Here is a 26066-nt window from a genome sequence, read left to right on the forward strand (position 1 = left end):
AAAGGTGTGAGCCACCGCGCCCAGCTCTCTCTGCTTATTTTTAACAGCGAAGCAATGGATCATTCATTGAAATGGCAGCAGAGGCAATATTAGAATGCAAAACTGCAGTGGTAATACTATATTAGAGTGTTGCCACCATACATTTATTGACTACCATACTGTTTTTAAGCATTTCAACGTATACTACTGAATTTGAGTGGTAGGGAGTGCTAAATCCATGTTGTGGGCTCATGGGGTCCTTCTTCACACCCACTATTGACGACCATTATATCAGCAACAGGAGGAAACAGATAGAGAATAGCCTCGCCTAATTCATTCATTGGGACTTTTTTTTTTTCTTTTTTTTTGAGAGATGGAGGATCTCGCTCTGTCACCCAGGCTGGAGTGCAGTAGCACGATCTCAGCTCACTGCAACCTCTGCCTCCTGGGTTGAAGCAATTCTCATGCCTCAGCCTCCCAAGTAGCTGGGACTACAGGCATTCACCACCATACCTGGATAATTTTTTGTATTTTTAGTAGAGACAGGGTTTCACCATGTTCGCTAGGCTGGTTTCAAACTCCTGAACTCAGGTGATCTGCCTTGACCTCCCAAAGTGCTGGGCTTGCAGATGCGAGCCACCATACCCGGCCCTAATTCAGTGGAAATTTGTCTTTCTAGTTCCCCTTTGAGGTAGCATCCAGGTGGTGGTCACAGCGCAGCCTCCTCCAATTCCCCACTGAAATATCTAAGACCCAGAAATCACTCACTCAAGCCCTGAAAACTTGAGTAAAATTTCACTCAAGCCCCCAAAACTAAAATATCGAGAAACAGAGTTTAGAGAAATGTCCCCATCAGAAGGGCTGATGTAACTAAAATTAAATAAACCGTGGCCCAATCATGCTTAATTTTATAAAACAAAGAAGCCCCACTCTCATGAAAGAAGACAGGAACACACTTTGTTCCTCCCCTTTGTGTCCCTGGCTGAATGATTCAGGGTCTGAATAAACCAAGAATAAAGCAGGAAAGGGGGTCACAGCATTCTTCTCTGCATGTAGCAGGTTGGAGATACCTGGGGTCCTAGGCCCCTGTTATCCTTGCTGACATCATTCTACTGCCATCAGCAAACTACAACTTCCAGAAAACAACGTATGAGGAAGTATGAAGTGGGGGTATGTATTTGTGTGTGTGTGTGTGTGTGTGTGTGTGTGTGTGTCGGTAGGGGGAGTGGGATGAGGATGGAGAATGGTGGTAGCTCAGTGCCTGCAGTATATCCTTTGGACATGAAATATAATAGCAGCACATAGAAGGGAACAAATATTCGGAAACACTCCATTGATTCAGAGTTGCAGAAAGCTGGGCACCTGAGGAGGAGGAGATCCACCTTAGTATGATAGAGCTGCACCAGGAGTTGGCCAGAAGCTATTTACTGTAACCTGCTGCCAAACCAAAATCACGTACTTCCTCTGACAACTTCCTCTTGGATGGGGGTTGGGGGGGGGTCCCTGTCTGTCCACACAGGGAAGGGGTGGGTATGGATCTCTTTCCTCAGTTCAGTTCCTTAAGATCAGGAACCTGGCTGATTGTAGCTTAGGTAGGCATTTAATATTTGTTGAAGAAACAAGCAAATGCTTTGAATCTGGATAGAGAGAATAAGTCGGGAAGATAAAGAGTGTGAAGTTGTATGTGTGTGTGTGTATGTGTGCATGCGCTGGAAGTGGGATGAGAACTGTGTAAAGTGTACACAGAAGAACAAGAAAAGGGAACACACAGCATCCAAAGAATTCAGACCTGGAGCCTACGCCTGTGTGCCGCACTCCGAATTCATGGCGAAAAGCCTCCCAAAGGACTAAGAAGGTCAAAGCAGATTGAAAAGAGATGCAGAATTGACAATGGCAATAAAAGTCATGAAGCTTTATGTAGCAAATAACCTAGCATAAAAATCTGCAAAGCAAAACGTATCAAAAAAGAGAAAGAGAAATTGAGGGGAACATGATCGTTATTGTTATGAGAGACTTAAATGGACTTCTTTCCGTTCCGACTAATGGAATAGACAAAACCCAGTAATAATGTCGAAAAATGTTAACTATCATGAGGTATTATCAGTAGACGCACATTTAACCTTCTATCCTTCAAGAAACAAACTCTTTCATGAGAGCTCATACACAAACTTGCAATGGAACAAGTCAAATAGAAAATATTAATATGTCTCGGCTAGGTGCAGTGGCTCACGCCTGTAATCCCAGCACTTTGGGAGGCCGAGGTGGGTGGATCATGAGGTCAGGAATTCGAGACCAGCCTGGCCAACATGGTGAAACCCAGTCTCTAATAAAAATACAAAAATTAGCTGGGCGTGGTGGCGGGTGCCTGTAATCCAAGCTACTCGGGAGGCTGAGGCAGGAGAATCGCTTGAACCCAGGAGGTAGGGGCTGCAGTGAGCCGAGACCATGCCATTGCACTCCAGCCTGGGCGACAGAGAGAGAGACTCCCTCTCAAAAAAAAATTAGTATGTCTCATTGATATTAATAACAAGTATTTAGACAATAACAACCAGTATAGAGGGGAACAGGAAAGATTTATTATAACAACACCTAAAGGAAAAGAAAGCTAAACATAGAACAATCGGTCAGCTTTATTTATGACAGCAGAACTAGGAAATAGCATCAATATATCAGGTCCCTTGCCCACTGCCTTATTAATAACACTGTCATGAGGCCGGGCGCAGTGGCTCACGCTTGTAATCCCAGCACTTTGGGAGGCCGAGGCGGGCGGATCACGAGGTCAGGAGTTCAAGACCAGCCTGGCCAATATGGTGAAACTCCATGTCTACTAAAAATACAAAACTTAGCTGGGCGTGGTGGTGCATGCCCGTAGTCCCAGCTACTCGGGAGGCTGAGGCAGAAGAATTCCTTGAACCTGGGAGGTGGAGGTTGCAGTGAGCAGAGATTGTGCAACTGCACTCCAGCCTGGGTAACAGAGCGAGACTCCGTCTCAAAACAAAACAAAAAACAAACAAAAAACCAAAAACACTGTCATGAACACACATCCAAATGTATATACACAAACAGAGTCATTTCAGTAGCATTAGTAGCAGTAGAAGTACCAGGGCTATTTCTAGGAATCAAAAATAACTAGCATAGTAAGACAACTAGCACTGGATAAGTCTTCCTCCACTCCAAATAGCTTCTCCATCAAAATGCCATTCTATCTGAAATTCCACCAGTAGAAGTGTATTTTATTAAATTAATCAATGTGCTTTCTGGGATCGTCTTTCAAAGTATAAATATGCCTGAGAGCAGTAACATCTTCAAACACTAACATCTTAGCAGGAATTATGGATTATGCTATGAAGTCAATCTTTTCCAGGCTCAGAGCCAGGCTGGGGGCGCGGGGGTTGGGGGCAGAGGCTCAGCTGGTATCAGTAGGTAGGAAGAGGCACCATCTCTCTGACAGCTTCTCTGGGTTGTGATTGTATCACATATCTGAACAGAGTGTTTAGGAGAGTGAAATGGTTATGCCTAAGAACTGCTAATACATATCAGATCCCCAATATATATTTGCTTTCCTGTGAATTGCATATTTTATAATCTAAGTGTGAAGTAGAAAGATTCTAGTTCAATAAAGCTTTGATTACTTTTAAGCTAGTAAATATTTATACTGCTGTATTTTGTTCATTATGTTTGAATTTAAACCTAACTTTGGACTGTATTAAGTAGTTGTACTTGGAGTTCTTAGCCTTGGTATCTGAAAAAGGTTATGGGGATTCAGAGGAAACTTCTCCTTTCCTCAGTGAAATTAATTAAATTCTACAGAAACAAACTTTACATTTGACATCACTTACACATGTGTGAGTTCAAAGTTCCCACACATATGTCATGATAGAGTGCTGTGTAGGAGCCAAACTCAAGATATTCACATATTAAGACACTTACTATATTAGGTTTAATTGGAGTAGTTTCCTGTTTGTTTGTTTTTTTTCCACTTAGGCTAAGTGAGATGAAGGAAGAAAGCTGTCTTATTTAGTGAGTTCATTCTCTCTCTCTCTTTCTCCCTCCCTCCCTCCCTCTCCCTCTCTTTCTCTCTCCCTCCCTCCCTCTCCCTCTCTTTCTCTCTCTTAAATACGTCTCGAATGATTTGTGGGTATATTCTTCACTCATGTTCAATGCATCATTTTTGTTTTCTCTCCTCAGTGGCTCTCTTGTTTCCAACACCTCCATCCCCACCCCCAATACCAGCTTCTGCCCCCAGGGTAGGAAGAGGGTAGATTTGGTGATTCACTTTTTAGGGAAATATCATTGGCCTTCTGTGTTATATTCTCAGGATGTTAAGTAGTTTGGCTAAGTCAGTGTTGGACTTGTGACTTGGGTCATGTGAATTTTATTTCTTGGTCTGCCACTAATTCATATGGTGATAGACTATGTTATTGAACTGCCATACCTCAATATACACAGCTATAAAAAATGACAGTAGCCATGGCACGTTTCAATCAAATGACCATCTCTGCCAACACAATGGGTCCTACGCAGCATAGGTGCTTGCCTTAGAGATGGACTCCTTGGATTTCTTCATGGAAGCTTGTGTACATATGCATATTTGGGGGTCAGGGAGAGGGTTCATAAGTTTGATAAGAGTTCACTGTGACCTGTGTGCCTTGGGGCCTCAAAAATAGCTGTTCCCAAACACTGCTCTGGGGAGCCATGAAGAATTTTTCACTGATCTATGACAGCATGCAGAAAATACTGTAAGAACAATTTGAGGGGATTTCCACAAAGCTAAATTTAGTAAGCTTTAAAAACTACACTTTATTTAAAATATATATTTTCTGATTCTTCTGCTGGTTAATCTACTATTACATGATTTACTATTTACTTAATAATATGATTTACTATTATATAATTTACTATTATATGATACGGTTAATGTAGGTTAGTTCTCCCTGCCCCTGCCCCAGTGGCTTCCCTTAGCAAAATCTAAAAGTTAGTTTCAAAAAGCTTTTTAATATTTGCACGGCCCATGGAACTAAATATTTGGGAATTACAGCTTTTATAGAGAATTCTCCTGGCCCTTTATTTGCCTTTCTAACTTTTGCTGTCTGTCTTTGGCTATTTCAAGAATAATATTAACGAAGTATTATTGAGCTGCCTCTGGGGCCAATCTGTTCAACACAAATCAATTGCCATATGCCTTAAAGAACAAGTAGATCTTCACCAGGATGTTCTTGGTGGGACAGCTTATACAGCACATTGCTGCATGTAGACTTTCTCTTCCCTCAAATCACACATTTACCAGAGCTGCTCAGTGTCTGTCTCTCTGTCCCCACACTGTCATATTGCCCCTGCATTCTCCACCTCTCTCTGAGTGCTATGACATGACCATCCCTTGGAAGCCTCCTCATTTGGGACTCTCCACTCTGCAGGGACCCCTGTGAGGTGTAATCCAGCACCTCCTTTATCCACACTTACTGCTCTCAGCAGTCTTCCTAGAATTTTGGGAGATAAACTCTCACAAATTGTAATGTAATTTACAGCTCAGATAAGTGACACTCCAAAATGACAACCTCAACTACAATCCGCATCCTTCATCTTCATTTGTCTCCCTCCCCTCCCCAATATCTTTTGGCTATCAATATTTTATTATCAGTTTAGAAACTCAGCCCATTGGAAAATAATTGAATGGAGGTAAAATGACCAAGGAAGGTAAGCATTGAAGAGATGGGGTATTAGAAGAGCTGGCAGAAGAAGGGACATGATGATGGAATGAGCACCTTCTGCTTTGGGTTTCAGAGACACTGGAACCCTCATTCACCTTAGGGCTCTGAAGCTTCTTTGGTCTGTTATCTATGTTGTAGTACTATTATTTGTTATATTATATTCTTTGTTATAACCACAATAGATGTTTATCTAACATCTTTCTATTAAGTGCTGGTTGTGTGCTAGACATCATGCTAGGCACTGGGATTATGACAGTGAAAAAATGCAGACATGTCACTGCAAACACTGTTCATACTGACCCTGAATCATCAGGACTGGGGAGAAAGGTATATTTAAAGATCCCTGACTTGTTTTTGACAGATTCAATGCTAAAGGAAGTTTCCATAGCCTGTTAAAAGAAGATTCAAAGATTTCAGGACACAATTGATGCATCCTATCAAAGGGAACAGATGGATTGCAAGACAAAATTCATGCCAGTGAATCTTCAGTAAGTATTCTCTGGAAAAAGGCTTAGACAGAGATCGCTGATGTACCAAGGCAAACGCCCCTTACCAGGGAAAGAACCCGGATCCCTGGACACGAGTCCTTCTTACTTTCTTGATTTGCCTTTCTGATGCCTATGTGGCTGTTCCATGCATGAAGACTTTTAGATCTGTTTCTCAGAAGCCAGTAAAGAGTAAATAAGATTCCAAGGCTAACTAAGTCCCCTCTGAAACTACTTGCCACATTCAGAAACGACATTAATTCTCTAAGAGACCAAGATTAAATCAGGCTGGCATCTTGGATCTGCTGGGGAGGAAGTCTGTTTAATGCAATTGACCTCTAAACAGAGTTCATATTAACAGCGACCACTGTGTACATCCTGCTTTTTTAGCTGAAAGATAAACCGTATGCCCATGTTATAGAGATGCATGAGAAAACATTGGTTTAGGATGAATTACATTTAAAAATTGAAATGGAAAGATCTTTGTAAATGACCCAGTAATTTTCCATCATCCGAAAACATTTTATATAAAGAAACAATTTAGGAAGAAAAAAAGACATACTTTAGATTAGAAAATATTTTTAAATTAGGAGATAAAGAGGTGGAGATGGGATGGAAAAAGAAGTTAACATAAAAATCGTTACTGTCTTTAAACTCAGTTTTTAGGAGGTAAGTGGACTGGGCTTGGGTGTTCTTGGTGGCTTAGGATATGGGTGCTGATGGGGCAGAGAGGACCAGGTACGTATGCAGAAAGATACGCACTTAGTGGGATCTTCTCCAAGTAAGTGTTGAATGTAGAAGAATTAGACTTGATGAGAACAATGGGTGAGGGTGGACTCTTAGGTGGATCCTTGGATGAAGTAGGAGCCTGCGGCTGAAAGGGTGAAAGAAGGAGGTGGTAGGAAGGGTTTCCTTCCCCGTATTGCAAGGCTGCTTCTCTTAATTCTGTGACTTTACTACAAAGCACATAGGACTGTGACCAACATTTAATAAGCCATCAATAAATGTTGATATTGATACCTAAAATTCCACCTATTAGACACTGATTTATGTTAACAACTTCCTTCTTAAAGTAAAAATTCTCTTGGGAAGGTCCAAGTCAATTGACCATTCATTCTTTATGATGAATGTTTAATAAGACTGCTTTCTTCTGGATATCTAGTTGAGATCAGCTGAACAACGAGAGTTTTATGGCTAAATGGATATGAAGACACAAGGCAATTTAGGGTCACGGAGATGCTCGGCTGAGTTCAGGCACAAATGGGGCCTTGAGAAGTCAGAAGTTCTTACTTCTCTAGATAATATCCTCAAAAAGCCAAGTGAAGATATTAAGAAGAAAAAGCCAAAAATAACAACTGTGGCTATACCATTTTGGGAACAGAGTTGGATTCACATATCCTCCGTCCTTCTACTTTATAAACATTATTTGGAAAATTAAAAGTCGAAAATATTATAAGATTAAAATTCTGTGAGTTGGAGTCAACTTGTCTTCTAAAGCCTAACGCTTTCTGAGCCTCAGTTAAGTTACCACAAGAAGCAAGCCACCAAATTTGCCATCCAGAACTGTGATGCATGCTCTCATTTCCAGCAAGATGTAAAGCAGGGTTTTCATAACAGTTGAAGCTGCATCACAACCATCTCCACAAAGGACCATTTACCAGTTATTTTGGGAAAGGGGAGGGTTTTTTTAGAAGAGAGGAAACCACGCTAATAAGCTTTTTGTCTGCAATAATTTCCCACTGAGATTCCATATCAGTACATCTCCATTTGCTACATATTTAGCTTTAAAGGAAAATGAGGTGAGATGGAGATATTTAAGTCATAAAAGCAATAAAACGTGCTTCCGGAAAATAGCTTTCTTTCCAGTCCCCAGACCTGCACTTCCCAGATATAAAGTTTGTTTCTTTAACAAAAGTCTTGGTCAAGTATAGCCAGGGATACTGATTATTAGAAAAATATATACATATGTTTATAATTCATATGAAGGGAAAGAGAGAAAGAGCCAAAAAGAAGGGATAAAAATATAATAGCTTTAGAAATAGAGAAAAGAAACAAAAACAAGACATACACTATGAGAACCCTTTGTAACCTGCACCCTTACCAGCTGTCCAGGAAACCCAGGGCACCTCCATCTCTCAGCTCAGAGGTTGGTGACAGGTGGTGTCTTTTATTCATATGCCCTCCCTGGGGCTCTTAATAATTGGTGTATTTCTTGTAGTCCCTTTAGTAGGCTGGGGGCAGTAGTGGGAGTGAGGGCGAGTTGGATGATGGCTCGTTAATGGAGCTGAAGGGAGGGCTACAAGGTGACAGATGGGATGAAGCTGGAAGCTTCTTTGGTGGGAAGGGAGGGTGTTCTAGGTCATGAAGAATTAGATCCATTGAGTTGCTGCAAGAAATGTCCCATGCCTTGAGTTCCTAGGTGATTGACTTAATCTGCCCATCAGTCTTTGTGTAGTTGGTTTTGTGGTTGTGTGGATAAATCTAGACACCAAGGACCCTGGATATACCCTCCCAAAGCAAAATAACACTGGGGGCTGGGGTCACTTATTACTTGGCTGGTGTCCATGATGGGAAAGATCTCAGGGATGATGGCGGATGTTGTTGGCATTGTCTTTGCTTGTCCAAGGGCTGCTGTAGAAGAAGCGAACGGAGTGAAGGGAAGTCCAGGGGTACGAATGTGTCGTGTTCATGGGTTTTTCACCACCACCGGAATCCTGTTGTGACCTACCCACTGGTCAAGATGAAATCCCTAATAACTTAGGTGTTAAAAGACTGGAGGTTTCCCTGTATAAATTGGGTCACCAAAAGTTCCTTTTAAATTTTGCATAGGGCGGTGGCTCATGTCTGTAATCCCAGCACTTTGGAAGGCCGAGGTGGGAGGATCACTTGAGGGCAGGAGTTCAAGACTAGACTGGGCAACATAGTGAAACTCTCGTTCTACTAAAATAGAAAAATTAGCCAGGCATGGTGGTGTGTGCCTGTAATCCCAGCTACTCAGGAGGCTGAGGCAGGAGAATTGCTTGAAACCTGGAGGCAGAGGCTGAAGTGAGCTGAGATCATGCCCCTGCACTCCAGCCTGGATGACAGAGCAAGATAGTCTCAAAAAAAAAAAAATTCTTTTTTTCATAGGTAGTACCATAGCACCAAGAAAGTGCTTAGGTGGTAAGTACAAATGTGGCCAAGGTGAGTTCTGACAGTACAGAATGGGGTTTCCATGGAGACGGCAAATAATGAAGCAGTGGATGGGGGAGGGGGATGTATGCTCCAAGGTTGTGCCCACTCGGCACGACCCAGGTTCCATGCTACAGGCCTCTGCTTGTCCAGACCTGAGGGTCAGATTCAGATGGTGCAAATGTTTAAGACCTGGGTCTTCAACGAGATGAATTATCAGCTATTTCATAGCTGCAGTGTTGGATATGCCGAGATGATAAAAGCAACAGCAATCAGAATCAACAGTTGAAACGACGCGGCAGACACTGTGAATGCTATGAACTGCTGTGCTGAGCAGCAGGATTCCTGTGTCCTGGCGCAATGCCCATGGGGATTCATGCTTTCAGAGGGTCACGCCTCAGGAACACGTAGAAGGGCAAGCATTTCATCCGGCAGGGCACTGATTTAATCTGCACGCATGTTTGGCTGTAAAACTAGCTCCTCCCCCTTACCATTTTTGAGTCGCTGCCGGACTCAAATTCCACAGATTCTGGAAGGTGTCCAGGAACTCGTTGATTTGTCAAACTTATGGCTACACACAGCTGGAATGGAGACGGACTCCACTGAAGAGACTCATACAGGACAGGAGGGAATTTTAAGAGGATAACCCTGGTAAGCCATGGTGGACTGGGTGATGGGATGCTGTGTAAGAAAAGCTCTCTGACCTTGACTTCTAGGAATTTACTCTTAGATGGTTTAATCTAGATACTACCAGAGCTTGTAATACAGAAAATCCTGCAGGTAGGGAGAAGAGATGACCCAGAATTAGTTGACGGTCTATATTTCATAGAGTAGAATCAAAGAAAGATGTCCTTATGAATTAACAAAACAAGCAAACTATGGTAACTTGAACCAGTTTCCAGTGCTAACGTAGCACTGCCAAGAAAAGACACTGTAAGGTCACCACTGGTCACTAGATACAGCTTATTTTAAGTTACAATCACATTTACATAAAAACAATAAATGGTCTACATCACCTTGAAAAATGGTTTTTCCTTCCAGTCGTAAGCACTTTATGTCCTGGTGAAATGCTGCTCATCTGATTATTTTACTATATTGAGAAGAGGAAAGGGGAGGGCATATTATTTTCTTAACACCTAATGGATCCAGACACATGTTAAATGCTTGACCTCCACAACCATGTTTAACTGTTAGAACAACATGATGTGTGTGTGGTTTATTATTTCTATTTTCCAAATCAGGAGACCAAGGTCTATAGAGATTACGCAGCCTTCCTGGGCTCTAGGAACAGGGACAGAACTGGAACCTGTGCCTATCTCTTTCTGTCGTTGCTCCTTCCAACATATCATGTTGCTTCTCAAAACCAACAGTGAAAAAGTATTCTTTAGCCTAACCTGAGCTGAAATGGCTTAGATATGGAAGCGTAAAGTTTCACTGGCTGTGCATGATGCAAATTTCTTAAATATAGGCAAATATAAGCATGTGTGGGTATAATTTCTGTATTATGTGTATACCTTTATATCCATATGCCGTATAGTATGTGTGTATACATATAGTGTGTGTGTGTATTTTATATTTATACACACACACATATATATATGCACACACACACACATATATATAAACCATTAATCTAGGAATCAACAAACCACATTTGATGATATTTCTGCATTGTTACAAAGCTGGAGAGAGAAGCTTCCCCCAGTTACAGGAAGAGATTGTGTGATTGTGTCTGTGCTTGCTTTTCATAATGTCTGCATGTTGGACAGAACTTGGCCTAACTCTCATGTTCATGGTAATGTAGCATCTATTTTGAACCACAGGAGGATAGAACATTGACCAGAAGAACCTGACCTTAGTTGATGGAAACTGTTTTATTTCCACTGCTCACCTGGGCCTCTGAATAACCGGGTTTCATTACTACAAGGCTGGCTCACTATGCACCCCTTCACCTGTTCATTTTCCCAGTGTGTGTCTAACCCAGCCATCCACAGCGATGTCATGAAGACCTGTGCATGGATCCCCACCTGCCTTTCCCATGTTACCTGCGAGCTTACCAAAGACTTGGGATTTTTCCAGCATGGTGAAAGATGAAAATGTGCTTGGGTTTACTTTGTCATTTCCAGGGCTGGGTTAAAGCCATCATGTAATGAAGCCAGATCCACATAAAAATGTGGATCATGGCCAGGTGTAGTGGCTCATGCCTGTAATCCCGGCACTTTGGGGGGCCGAGACGGGTGGATCATGAGGTCAGGAGATCGAGACCATCCTGGCTAACACAGTGAGACCCTGTCTCTACTAAAAATACAAAAAATTAGCTGGGTGTGGTGGCGGGCGCCTGTAGTCCCAGCTACTCGGGAGGCTGAGGCAGGAGAATGGCGTGAACCCGGGAGGCAGAGCTTGCAGTGAGCTGAGATCGCGCCACTGCACTCCAGCCTGGGTGACAGAGCGAGACTCCGTCTCAAAAAAAAAAAAATGTGGATCATTGTTAGATGCATTACTATGAACTTTGGGGTGGGGGGAAGGGTCAACGTGGAAAAACATCCAGGCATTTCCCTTTTTCTACACTTGTCTGTATCTCTCCCCAGTAATTCATTATTTGATTACTTTCCTCATTCATTCATTCCACAGATATTCCCTGGCCATTGAAATCGACTACTTGTGTCAGAATACAAAGCTACATGAGATGTGGTCCTTGTCCTCAATAAGCACGCGAGTCAGGGAGTTGGAGGGGAGATTATGAGTAAGGAAGAAATATAGAGGTGAAGAGGGGAGGTGTCCAAGCTGGAGGGTTCTCAAGGGAGAGGGAAGAGTCTGGAGGCTTACGGAGAAGATAGCTCTTGGGGGTTTTGCCCTTTGAGCCTCTCACAGAGGTCCTGGGCCAAGGAGGACTTTGCATTTTCCATCAGGGTCAGCCTGGTGTCACCCAAACACCTAGAGGAGTGAGGAGACGCCAGAAATCCCAGGTTGTGTGACAGCATCTGGGTAGGCACCGCAAGGGACTAAAGATGCTACTTGCAACCAAGGATGATCCCCAAGACAAAAAATATGCATTATAAGAATTATATTTTGGTCCTCAAACTTCTGGTTCTATAAATGCTGTTCTCACTGTCTGGGAAGTAAGATTTGGACCCGGCCAGTGGAAATTCAGTTTCTTCATTTGTCACTCGATGCCTGTGAAAACTTTGCCAAAAGCCTGACTTCTTGGAGCTTTGGTTTTCTCATCTATCAAGTGAGAATAGTAATAATAATAACAATAATGCTTACCTCACTGATCTCTTAGGGTTGTTATGAGACTTAAAGGGTGCTGTGCAAAGTCTGAAACGGTGCCATAACTCTTTACAGTCATTATTATTAGTATTGGCAAAAATGTCCATTTCTGCACCCCCTTCCATTTGAGTGGTGAGCGTTTTCCTTGCCCTGCTATTAAGAGGTCACTCGTGTCAATGCTGAGAGGCCCATGGAAGCCTGACAGCTTGATGTTGCATCTGTGAGAAGTGATTCATTGGAGCAATCTCCCCTTAAGTTCAGATGAATGCATTAATTTTTAGAAGCAAATCTGTTTGAATTGTGGCTTGATGTCTAATGCTTGGAGGATTATATAATTGAATTGTAGATGCTAAATTGCATCTTCTGAAATACTGAGAAATAGTCCCATTCTCATATAGGCTTAACATCCATCTAGAATATTCCAATTGCTTGTTACTAGGAGATATGTGTGTTACATGGCAAACATGTGCTCATGTGGACTCACCCACCTGTGAGGATGGCATAGGTGAGGAAAGAAGAAGATGAGAAAGGTTTTATAGGGTAAACTCAATTGTAAAAACTATTACATGATGGTGGACAATTTCAGCTTCAATTCACCTGATGATGACCCTAGCTTCAATAATTAATGACCCTGTTATTAGATTTCTGAGGCAGACAGCATCTCATTGCAAGGGACCATTTTGATGAATGAATAATCATAATAAATACAAACCACTGGCCAGAGGGTCAACTTCTACTGTCTGCTTAGCTGGAACATGAATGAACCCAGCCAAGATTGCAACATTCTCATGGCCATTCTTTTGGAATTCCAAGTAGGAGAAGAACCTGGAGGGTCATTATGCTGTGTCCTTTGTCTTCAGGCAAGATTATCTCCAAACCAACCCAATGGGGTAGAACCCACATTGACACTCTCCTGGCAACAGGCTCAAGGCTATTGGGAAATCTTCCGACTTGTGTCAAATATAACATTTGTCTTTCATTTAGTTGAGACCAATCTACATAAGTCCAGGTTAAAGGGAAGCTTTTCCCGCCCTCCAGAAGATACAGGCAGTGGCTCAGGTGACCTGCCAGCATGGAACCTGTCTCTCTCAACAGTAAGTTACTGAGCACCTACTACGTGTGAGGTGCTCTCCTGGATGTGTTTCATTTTATAGTATTTAACATCTGTTTTCTCATGTGACCCTCACAACAATTTTATGTGTTTAGGTCATGGTGGGGGGTATGACCATTATAGGATGGATGAAAAAAACGAAGCTTGAAGAAGTTATGTGAATCGCCTGAAGTCCAGAAATGGCAAAGTTCAAACTCAGGTCTCCTGTCTCCAAGGCCATGTGTTTCCCCTTCTACTATGTCAACCTCTCCCTGCCCTGGGCTGCCTTGTGGCACCGTCCTTTTCTGTGGAGACTGGTACATCTGCCTTAGTGTCTTCCAGCTGTGTGATGCTTGTGTTAAGGCTCCATATTCTGGAGGTGTCCTGCGAATTCTCCACTGGAAAAGGGAAACAGGACTAACCCTAGGTCTTGAAGGGTTTCCCTTAGAGCTTGAGACAGTCAGAGGAAAGGACTGAGTGTCCAGGGTTTGGCCATCTCTAAGTGCTCTTTCGCTTTTGAAATAGAAATAGACCTTGCATCTCTTGGGCCCATAGTACTAGCTCCTGCTGTAGGTGCTTTTGTGGGCACTGCGTGTTAAATCCTCACATCAACCTCATGAGGTGCTGTTGTTACCTCCATTTGTGGATGGGGAAAGTGAACTGTGGGGAGTTTACATACGGAGGTGGCAAATGGCCAAACTGGGATTTGAACCCCTGCCAGGGATCTGCTCTTAGCCTCTTTACCGTGTTAAGGAGCCTGGGCTCCAGCACCCTCTCCTTCTGTCTGCCGCCCTTGGTCCATAGAAGGAAAAGCCCAGACCTCCTGGTGTCCTGGGCACTCAGAGATAACCAAAGCCTGGAAACTCAGCCTTTCCATCTCAAAAGTGAAAGAAAAGTCAATCAAACAAAAATGACCGAAGTGTTTTCTAATATTTTCATTAATTAAAATTATGGTTCCTGATTTCATCTTTTTGACATCCAACACCAATGTACTAATAATCAAGCCCCTGGAATAATGGTGTTTAATAAAAAGGGTGAAACCTGCACTGCTTTTAGGCAACACATTTACCATGGCTAGAGAGTAGTGGGATGTGTTGGTGTGATTCTGTGTGTCCCTTGGTACGTCAAACACCCACGACACTTAGTAAGACTGTGTGACAACAGCGCTGAGCAGTTTAAGTACTTGTAATCTGCTGCCTGGGACCAGGCTGAGACTCAGAACTGGGTGTTCTTGCTTTTTCACATTTGCTGCTGATTATGCTGAGGAATTAGATGGGAAGGTGGGCCAGGGATGGGGCAGATGGGCATATTGAATGTGTACCCAGAAACACAGTGAGGGTCTGTGGTCAAGGATGTGGAGTTTCTATCCACTTGGCAAGGGGTGGGGAGGGTGAGTCTATACAATGAAATCACTCCCTGGGTCCATTGCGCCCAACACCAAGCATAACATGAGCAGCTGCAGTTAGGAGGAAAAGGCCAAAACCTCCCCTTGGACCTTCTGCCTGGACCTCCCTGCTTTAAGCAGGAATTGAATGTAAAATGCTGTCTGGGCCAGCCCTGCCTGGGTCTACGAAAGGAGAGGTGCCTGCAGCAGCGGCTAGTGGGCCAGCCCCAGGCAGCACATGAAGCCACAATGATGCCCCAGCTACTGGGCTTGTCACCCACAAAGGCCCCCACTCCAGCCTGCCCCCTACCCTGCAGCTGGAGTGTCTCTGGAGAGGTATTTCCAAACAGCCCATTCCCTGCCCCTCTTCGTTTTTGTGTTATGTGCCACCTGAAGGTCTTTATGATGTTCTATATCCCCGCTTCTTCTCCCATGTTGTTTTGCCTCCTATGACATTGGAACTGGCTCCTGAACAAGGGGTTAATGTAGGAAGGGAGCTCCACCTGCCATAATGAGAACCCCCCAGCACCTCAGACTCTTTCTCATCCAATTCATGGGGAGCAGTGATTTGACAAGCAGGACAAGTTCTATCCTCAGGCCATGTGAGTGCTCCAGCCAAGATGATTGAGCCTCTTCTGGGGTGGGACTGTTTGCCAGTGGTTTGCTGCATCAGATGGCCTTCTGGATCCTGGACACAGCTACAATCACAGAAGCGATCTTGGAAGCCACTAAGCCAGCCCTACCATTTTGCAGATGAGGAAACTGAAGACTGCGAGGGAGGATATTCAGCTTGAATTTAGGGTCAGCAAAAGGATGCATTGAGGAAAGAGCCCAAGGTGATCAGTGTCCAGTTGGCATCTCTATACCTCATGGTGCTGTCTTCCTGCCCCATTGCCAGGCTTGGATTGTCAAAATAAGGAACTGATCTCCAGGAGATAAATTCGTCAAGTAGAAGACAGGCTTGAAGAAAAGAAAGGCACTCTGTTTTGCAGTGGGGAGCACTCTGCTGGGGGCCTATGCGGCTCAGATATTGATGGAACCGTCATCTCTGTAAGTGGGGACAGTAAGCACTGTCCTAACTAAATCACAGCTCTTTACTGCTTTTATATAAAGATTACTCATGTTGTAATAATAGCCCATAAATTAATAAGTACCATTAAGTTTATGGGCTTCTCCTAGTCAGAGTCTTTCTAGCTATCAATTTGGTAGAGTTTAATAAACTCTCCATGACTTATAAAACCACGGTAGTCAAGTTTTGGTCTGTATTGAGTGGCGTTTCTGATACTGACTTCCTTCTCTACTTGTGTGAAATGAAGGCAAAAGGACCCATAACAACACAATTAGACCACAAGACAGGTGTCAGCTTATCACATTAGACAGCTGGATTAAGGCCAATGTACCTCCTTCAGGGTCTGGGTGCCTGCAACCACTGGGGGTCTTGCAAGCATCTAGCAGGATAGGAGAACAGCTCAGATGGAAGAACAGACAACAAACCCACTGCCCACTGAGATTCTGTGAAGGAGAACCCCTGTGCAATGGCAGAATTGAGTGGGAACCGTGGCTGCCCCAGCAAGGAACTTAACTTCTCATCTAAAAATCATACCAGTCCTGCATACCTCACAGGAGCAACTGAAGATAAAAATAAGTCAAGGTTCAGTACAAGCTCAATCTCATGGAAAATATGAAAGTGCCATCATCCAATAATCATAATAATCCAGAGCTATGATATACAAAATGTCTTTTATCATGCAAAGCTCTGTGCCAAGCACTAGACATTCATTCTTGTTTTTGATCCCTGCTGCCCTCCTAGCAGGCAAGAAGTCTCGCTCTCCCAAGGCTCAGAGAGGATGGCAACTTGCTTAAGGCGACATAGCCAGCCTACTCTGGCAAATTCAGACATCCAATGCAGGTCATTGACTCCAAAGACCATAGGCCTACACTGCCCCAGACTATTTAACACATCATTTTTATTAGGTTGTATTTGTCCTAATTCACTCCATACTTCTTAAAGATTTTCTATCAATGGTCGAAAATACAAATACAGGTTGGGCACAGTGGCTCACGCCTGTAATCCCAGCACTTTGGGAGGCTGAGGCAGGTGGATCACGAGGTCAGAGATCGAGACCATTCTGGCTAACATGGTGAAACCCCATCTCTGCTAAAAATACAAAAAATTGGCTGGGCATGGTGGCACGTGCCTGAACTCCCAGCTACTTGGGAGGCTGAGGCAGGAGAATTGCTTGAACCTGGGAGGCAGAGGTTGCAGTGAGCCGAGATTGCACCACTGCACTCCAGCCTGGGCAACAGAGCGAGACTCCAAATAAAAAAAAATACAAACACAATCTAAGATATTTTTATTAATAGCCCAGGCTTGGATTCTGCAAAAGATGTGGAATCTCTGTTGAAAACCAACATAAGTAATTTCAGATAGAACTACTACCAAACTAGATATCAACTTACTTAAGTAGGTTGATGGAACTTAACCTCTCTTTCCTAGGAGTAGCTAGACGTCCTACAGACTTGAAGGGTAGGGGATGAGGGGTAGACATTGAGGATCCTGGAAATGAATTAGTGTTCTTTCCTCCATGCTGTGGTATCTGTTAGGCTGGGTGGTATAACCAGTGGCCCATAGTTCTGCATTTCATTGCAATCCAAGCTGCAGTGAGGTGGAGCTGAGGCCCCAGCACTGAAGTTGAGTGAGGAAAAGGCACCTGAAACTCAGGTGCATTTCAGTTGGTGACTGGTTTTCATGGGAACTGCTAAAATGTAAAGAGAATGGCTTTGTAGCCCATAACGCAGAGTCTGCAGTCATCCCTCCCATGGCATTTTTGGAGCTACCCATGACCATGATAGGTTGCCATTAACAGGGATGGATTTGGCTGTGACTGATCTGCAGTGCCCTCCAAAGGTCTGACAAAGATCTGAGCAAATAGATTTTACAAGAATGTTCACTATTTTGTTCCCAGCACCTAGCAGAGTGTCTTTTACATAGCAAACACTGATACATATTTGCCAAACAAGACAGATATTAATGTCTTAATTTATTGAAACAAAGACTCCAAGAAGCTAAATGCATTAACTTGTTGCACATCATGCAGATCTAACTAAGGTGCAAGGTAAGATTTGAAGTTGGGTCTGTCTGACTGTAGAGCCCCTGCCTCGATCACTAAAACACCTCTGGAACCTTCCGTGGAGACTGAATCTGTAAGATCCTTGTCACAAGCACCTCAGGTAATTTTGGTGCAAGTGGATCACACTTGAAAAAAGGCCATTCTAGTGACATTTGAATGACAGCTGACATGTTTGAGCTCTTACTCTTTCCTCAGCATAGCTGCATAATCTTCTCACCAACTCTACGACTGTTGCATTCTAGAGATTGAAAACATCAAAACAAACCTGAAGCACTGAGAGGTTGGGTAACCAGCTCTGGTCACTGAGTTGGTGAGGGATGGATTCAGAAGAGGTCTCCAATTGTGACACCGCAGAGGACCTGCTCTTGGCCACCACACTCTACCAGCTCTGCAAGAAGGTGAGGGACGGAGGGTGGAGTGTGATGGGCTCTTACTGTCTCCATTTGGTTTTGTCTTAGCATAAAGGGAACTGAGTCCTTAGGCCCCTCCAGCAGGAAAGGCTCACAACAGCAGCCCCTCCGGCCCTGGGGTCAGTCTGTATTCACACCTAAGGGCAAGCTAAGTTGTGAATTTGACAGAGGACTTGGACAGTGTCTCTAGTTGTCCCGGTTACAGCTGTGGTTAGTGTCCACCGATGGATGAGGAGATGCTTCCGGCAGATTGCTCTCTTAGCCACAATTCCCTCATTTATGGCAGCAAAGCAGGCCAACGATTGCAAAAGACAGAAATAAAACAGAAAATCTTGGAATGAGCATCATACTATAAAAAGCATAGAGTGACATCAATAACGGGTAGACACCTTCTCCCCACCTTCGCACAACTGTAACTTTTTGGTTGTTAAAGGAACAGATGATCGTATTTCTAAAGAAAGAATGCCATGATTCAAGCCCTGGAGTGAATAAAGGCTCATTTATGGGAGGTTATACCAAGAGGAAAATAGTAAAAGGGCACGTGTTTTAGCCCTTTTAGACTTGTAAATGGTCCACATGTAATGTGCTCCAAAAATGGTGAAATTGTCCAGTAAAGCACTCACAGCCCTGACTGCTGCTTGTGGCATCACGGGGGAAAGTAAAAAGGCCCATGAACAGAGGGCTTTTTTAACTTTTCCTCTAGACAGAGTCTTGATCTGTTGCCCAGGCTGGAGTGCAGTGGCATGATCTTGGCTCACTGCAACCTCCGCCTCCTGGGTTCAAGTGATTCTCTTCCCTCAGCCTCCTGAGTAGCTGGGATTACAGGCATGCACCACCATGCCTGGCTAATTTTTGTATTTTTAGTAGAGACGGGGTTTCACCATGTTGGTCAGGCTGGTCTTGAACTCCTGACCTCAAGTGATCCGCCTGCCTTGGCCCCCCAAAGTGCTGGGATTACAGGCGTGAGCCACTGCACCCGGCTGGGGTTTTTAATTAATATATGCCCTCCTGTACTAAGTATATTTTAAATTTTCTATGTTTTGTTATGTTTTGACATCTCGGGTCTTACAGACTGGAGGAGAGATGTCCTTTCCTGGAGTTAGCTAATTCCTAGAGATCCCAAGCAACTTACTCATAAGCACACTTTTGATATGCAAACCAACCGGTTCAGAGTTCATACTCCTACCTGCCTCCTTTATCAGGGTCCTGCCATCTGGGACACAACCCTTCTGCCCTAAATCGCCCCAGGGCCAGCTACCAGACAACTAGGAACCCCCATATAACCCAGAGCCCACGGAACATATTTGAACTTGTTTGAACCAACCCTAAGCCTGCTCAACTGCTTACCCTGCCTCGACTGCTCCTTCTCCTGAAAACCACCATAAAGCTGTCTGTCCGTGCTTTTTCCTCACTCCTTCTGCCTCCTGGCTGACCCTGGTGCTTCCCCGCATGGCCCTGTGTGGCGTGGCTTGTCTCCTACTCTTGGGAATTGTCAATAACAAACTATTTTTTCAACGGTAATGATCCCCTGATCTGTTGACCTTGCCACACCTGAATAAAAACAAACCCCTCGGGTACGCTCTGAATCACCTCCTTACTGAAAACCACAATACATTCTTCTAATTCTTACAAAGGGAATCCCGCCTCCATCTGTTTATAAATCAAGAAGTGTTCATCACATGCTCTGGAAACTTTCATACAAAGTAGTTTTCTTGTGCCATCGTAGACGCATGGTTACGTCTAGGGATGTTTGGAGATGAAGACGCACAACTGACTCCTGACTCCTGTTTACTTAACTGTGTGGCCTTGCGCAGGTTATTCCCTTAAGTCCCAGCTTTGTCATCTGAAAATGCCACGGCAGATGCGCACCTCACGTGGTTGCAGGGTTTCCACGAGCCGATGGATGTAAAGAACCCAGCAGGACGTTGGCTTTCAGTTAATACTGCAAAAATAGCAGCTTTTCAGCAGTTCTTCTCTCCCCAATCCACAGCCTTGGTACTGTCACTTCACAGCCCCTGGATGAGGCTCTGACACTTTGCAGAGAGGACGCATTCTCATCAGAAAGAGACGGAACGGGTCTCAGAAGCTCGCTTTCAGAGGGCTTGCCTTTCAACTCAAAGCCCATGGGGATGCTGGGGACACAGCCTGCCTCCCATGTGAGAGGCCACCATGCGCCAGAGAGCTCAGCCTGTGGAACACAGAGCAAAATGGCAACTATCTTCCCATCTTCATTTGCGCTCGCTGTCCTGTGGAAACCTCCTCTCTGTGAAACTGGTGGAGTCACGATTTTGGGGCTGGACCATCTGCCTGATCCCAAATGTAATTCATGAACTTGGAGGGATCTGCATTACTGTTCATTTCAGCAGGAAAAATGATCAATGTATTTCACAGCTTTGAGAATCTGCACCTTTTTTCTGGACTGCGGCAGGCATATATGGGTTCTGGCATTCTGATTAGTAAAGCAGCCAAATTTTCCCTTTTATTTTTTTGCAAAATCCTCTGTCTTCCACTTTAATATGAGTGCCAGTAAATATTTTATGCCGAGGTCTTTTCAGAGCCCTGTTTCCTATTTAAAGGCATATACTTCCACCCTAGATATGTATTTCTTTAGTTAATGTACACATGTAACACACATATAAAATAAATGAAAGTAGTGTATTTTTCTCGTTATCTCCAAAAAAGTAAAACTAATTAGATAAAATGGAGAAGGGGCTGTGCTGATTAATTTAATTATCTGTTTAACTAAAGGCTAAACAGAAAGCTTATTGAGGTTTCTACCCTGGTAATAAAAAAAATCTTTCAAATGTACAAGCCCACTTGTATGCCTTCCGTAGACTGAACATGTAATTAATTTTGAGAATTCAGCTCTGAGCCTCAGGTTCACTAATGTTGAAATCAAGTTTGTTGATATAAAAGATTTGATTGGATTTTCATGCATTCTAAGAAGTGTTAGAAAAAAATTATGTAAAAAAAATCTTCATAGCTTATTTTTTATCATTTGCATCTTATGCTTGGTAAGTGGAACATAGGATTATTTCCCACTAACAGAATTGGGGATAATCAAGTTTAATTAAACAGTATTTTATCATAAACTCTTCTCATCTCCAGTGCAAAAGGTAACGGCTCTTTCCAACAATGACTATATCGCCATTTTTGGGCAAAGTTTACTGCCCTCCTTTACCAGGGTACGGTTTAACATCCCAAAGAAAGCCTATCTTGAAAACCTTTTATGACTCAATCTCTTATGAGAGCTTACTTATATAATGTATGGGTTTTTTTTGTTGTTGTTTAAGAATGATGAGTGATCACCATAACATAAAGAGACACCACTGAGCAGACTCATTCTTGGTCTTCTGTCTGATTCTGGGAGATTCAGAGCTCTGGCTCTGCCACTAACAGCAGGGAGTTGGAGAAATGATTTTGCTGCTCTGGAGCTCAGCTTCTTAGTTTTGAGGGGGATGTCTTGGAGGTTCTCCCCACATCTGGAATTCTGGGATTATACGGTGCCTTATGCTAGTGGTAGGGGGTGTGTATAGACAACCAAACATCCCGGTTTGCCCAGCATTGAGAGAGGGTTCCTGGGACTTGGGAATTGGGGTGTGAACACTGGAAACTGCCAGGGCAAATTGGAACCAGCTGGCTACCCTGTTTGTGGGGAGCGGGCATGTGGTTTGGTGTGTGTGGGCACAGCCTCTGATTTATAGAATTATAAATTATATGTTAATTATATACTACATAAATTATATTTATACACTTATAGGATTATAAATTATATATTAATTATATCATATAAAAATATATTTATAAAATTATAAATTATTTATTAATATATGTGTTATATATTTATAAAATTATAAATTATATATTAACTTTATAATATATAAATTATATTTATATATTATAAAATTATATTTATAGAATTATAAAATATATATTAATTCTATTTAATTCCAAGCATTGGGGTGAGAAGGAAGATACACAGGTAAAGTACTTTGTATATTTTCTGGCACAGAAGCACTAAGTAAACATTAGCTATGATTATTATTGTTTTTGTTTTTCTCAAGCGCTTCCACACTTTTCATCTCAGACCCACAGAGCCTGTGTGTGCGGCTGAGGTGCTCAGACTGGCAGGTGAAATGACTTCATTAGTGCCCTTGCTCCTGGTGGGATGAGAGTGGGAACCCAGCCTTCTGAGTTGAAGAACTGGAACAAACATCAGCCCTGACACATTGATGTCAGTTTACCTTTGTGAGAAACAGGAACGAAATGTGAACATCTATTTCAGGTGATGTCATAAAGCCCGACTCAGAAGATGGCTATGATTTCAACAGCCTGTCGGCAGCACGGATTTCAGAGTAACTTACAATCAATAATTAATCTAAACAACAGTGCCGTGTGCACCCCATTATTAAAACAGAAGGGGAAACAAAAGGAGACTGAGAGGATTGCTTTTGAAGGCTCATGTTGCAGCGGCTTCTGCTGGATACTAAAAAGCAAATTATTATCAGGGGTTGTTTGTCATTCACAGGAGGAATTGGATTCCTTTATGTTTATAAAGTCACCTTGGTATCTGGAAGGAGAGCAGAAACTAACAGAGCCTACTTTACTTAGGAATGTAGGATGCTAATTTATTTGCCTTTTTCTTATATTAATATCCTTATCTGTAAAAAGGGGGAAGAAAATAGGGCTGTTTTGAGGAGATGTGGCTGAGAAAACAGAAAAAGAGAATTACAGGCCTGAAATCCCAGCACTCTGGGAGGCTGAGGTAAGAGGAACGCTTGATTCCAGGGATCTGAGACCAGCCTGGGCAACATGACGAAACTCTGTCTCTATTAAAAAAACGACATTTAGCTGGTAGTGGTGGTGTGCATCAGTGGTCCTAACTACTCAGGAGGCTAAGTTGGGAGGACTGCCTGAGCGTGGGCGGCCGAAGCTGCAATGAGCCATGATTGTGCCTCTACTCCAGCCTGGGTGACAGAACAAGACTCTTCCTAAAAAAAAAAAAAAAAAAAAAAAAAAAAAAAAGGAACGACGAATCAGGCCAGGCACGGTGGTTCAAGCCTGTAATCCCTAATCCTAGAACTTTGGGAGGCTGAGGCTGGTGGGTCACCTAAGGTCAAGGGGTCAAGACAAGCCTGGCCTACACGGCAAAACCCCATTTCTACCAAAAAATGCAAAAACTAGCCGGACGTGGTGGCGCATGCCTGTGGTCCCAGGTACTTGGGAGGCTGAGGCAGGAGAATGCCATGAACCTGGGAGCTTGCATGAACCCAGGAGGCGGAGCTTGCCGCGAGCCAAGATCACGCCACTGCACTCCAGCCTGGGGGACAGAGCAAGACTCTGTCTCAAAAAAAAAAAAAAAAAAAAAAAAAAAAAGTAAAATAATCACTTCCACTCAAATCCTGGGTTCACACTGTTTTCCCCAGGAGGGACTAGAGGTCCATAAAGAGGCAGTCACGGTCCGGGCTCACACAGCTAAGGTGTGGAGGAGCAGGGGCGGGGACCAGGGGTGTGGCTGGAGGCTGTGTGCTTGTCAGTTCTCCAGCTGCCTGTAATAATAAGCCTGATGCTAGCTTACCCAGAAGGGGCGAAGATAAGCGCAGGGGTGGGATGGGGGCTGCTGAGCAGAGCCTGGAAGATGAGTCCTCATTGAGGAGGAAGCCCATGGAGTTGGCCCAGTGATGATAAAATCAGCTGGGAAAGTCGATGGAGTTTCCCAGCGCTTGAAGTCCATTGACTTTCCCAGCTAATGTTACCAAAGCCTCCTTCTGACTGTACCTGTTTTCCCACAGGCCCCTGGCGCTGGTTCTCTCTGGAGGTTGAGTTTCCGTGGGGAGAGAAGAGTGCCCAGCGTGACCACCGTTGGCTGACTTCCCATGCATTATTCCTTGTTTCCCCCGCTGGGGCCCAGCCCACCAGCCCCACAGTGCATGAAGCCACTTATCACCAAGGTTCCCAGAGAGGACGGGCTGGCCCAAGTCTGCATTATCACCTGCTCTGGGGAAAACAAAGCCCTCTCCCCCGCCCTCCCCACAGCATGCTGGGCACAGGGCCAGCCCGTTCTATGTTTTCAGTAAATTTTCAAACATGCTGGTTTTGGTGGCAGCTTTTGCAGTGATTATCTCATTAGGGGCTTGGCCCTGAAACACCTTATTTATTGTGGATTGAAAAAAGTTCACCTTTTCAAGCAAAAAAAAAAAAAAAAAAAAAAAAAAAAAAAAAAAAAAAAAACAGAAGAAATAAATAAAAGAACCAGACTGTAGTTTCCCTGGAAAATTTTCGCTTGTGGGAAAATACCTCCCTGGCCCGTAGAGAGACGCCATCACCAACAGTGTGGAGTTATCAGATGGGACTGGTCCAGCTTTGTGGGGCCGGGGCACACAGTGCCAATGTCCAGGTAGTTTCCAAACCGTGTTTTGTTTCCTCTGTCCTCTTTATAAACCCACGGATTGAACCTCATGGGCCCACAAGTTCCTGATTGCTTCGTATATATTGTACAGATTTTTTCAGGAAAATAAAATAGATCTTGCTGTACCCTGACAGAGCAGGGCCGATATTCTCTAGAAGAGAGGAGAACTCTAGAATGGATGGCAGAACTCTGAGTGTGTAACCCAAACAGCATGCTGAAATAGTAAAACTCTGCCGCAGGGGCAGATGGCTGCTGGGAGAATATTTATAGCAGGGATCTAGAAATAACCGTATGGGAAAAGCCTTCTGAGGAGGAACGGAACAAGAGTCTTCGGGGTGGCACTTGGAGACACTCTTGCTCTTGCCTGAGGTCCTGGAGGGCTGCAGGCCGACCGCTGTACGGGAGAGAATATACGTGGTATTCACAGGGTACACAGAAGTCGTAATACTTCATGTAGATCTGTGCCACACAGATGTGAGAGCTAGGACTTGGAAACAGGAAGAGAAGTGGGAGGATGATTAGGATGGTAATTGGTAAATGTAGTACAGTCAAGGCAGACCCCGTAAAAGGACCGGGCACTGCAGAGCTGCAGGACAAGAGCCTGGGGACACGACAGTCAACCAGCCCGTGGGCATCATGGAAACAGCACTTTGCAGGCACCTGAGTGAAGCACAGGAAGGAAATGCAGACACAGGTGAAGGAGCACGGGGTTGGGTTAGAGCCAGGCAGCATCCCCCCAGCCGCTCCATGCTAAAGCCTTCATCAATTGCCCAGAGAGTGGGGGTTCTCAGTTAACGCTGGAACCATACAGCAATGAGGCCTGGGTACTACTTGTAATTTTCTGTTTATTTCTAACTTTATGAAGTGCATCAAGTATACTTCCTAGCATGGGTTCAGTACTTTGCAACAAATCTTTCTGCCGTGGATATAAATTCATGAGCTTCAGGTTTCATTAAAGAGAAGTACACAAATGAAGTACCCAGACTAACATTTGAAAATTTAATTTTATGTTTGTTTTTATTTTTTAAG

General features: G+C 43.7%; 1 protein-coding gene and 1 long non-coding RNA gene across 10 annotated transcripts in view; one reads left to right on the forward strand and one right to left on the reverse strand.

Moving 5' to 3' along the window:
* The window catches only part of FRMD4A (FERM domain containing 4A), a 688283-nt gene that overhangs the window by 419617 nt on the left and 242600 nt on the right, over positions 1–26066 (reverse strand). The window lies entirely within an intron of this gene.
* On the forward strand, positions 8505–24880 carry LOC130540515 (uncharacterized). The gene is made up of 3 exons (XR_008954500.2): positions 8505–9994; positions 18461–18616; positions 22693–24880. It is a non-coding gene; the product is annotated as an uncharacterized LOC130540515 (long non-coding RNA).

This window comes from Pan paniscus, chromosome 8 (genome assembly GCF_029289425.2).
Source record: "Pan paniscus chromosome 8, NHGRI_mPanPan1-v2.0_pri, whole genome shotgun sequence".
NCBI lineage: Eukaryota > Metazoa > Chordata > Mammalia > Primates > Hominidae > Pan > Pan paniscus.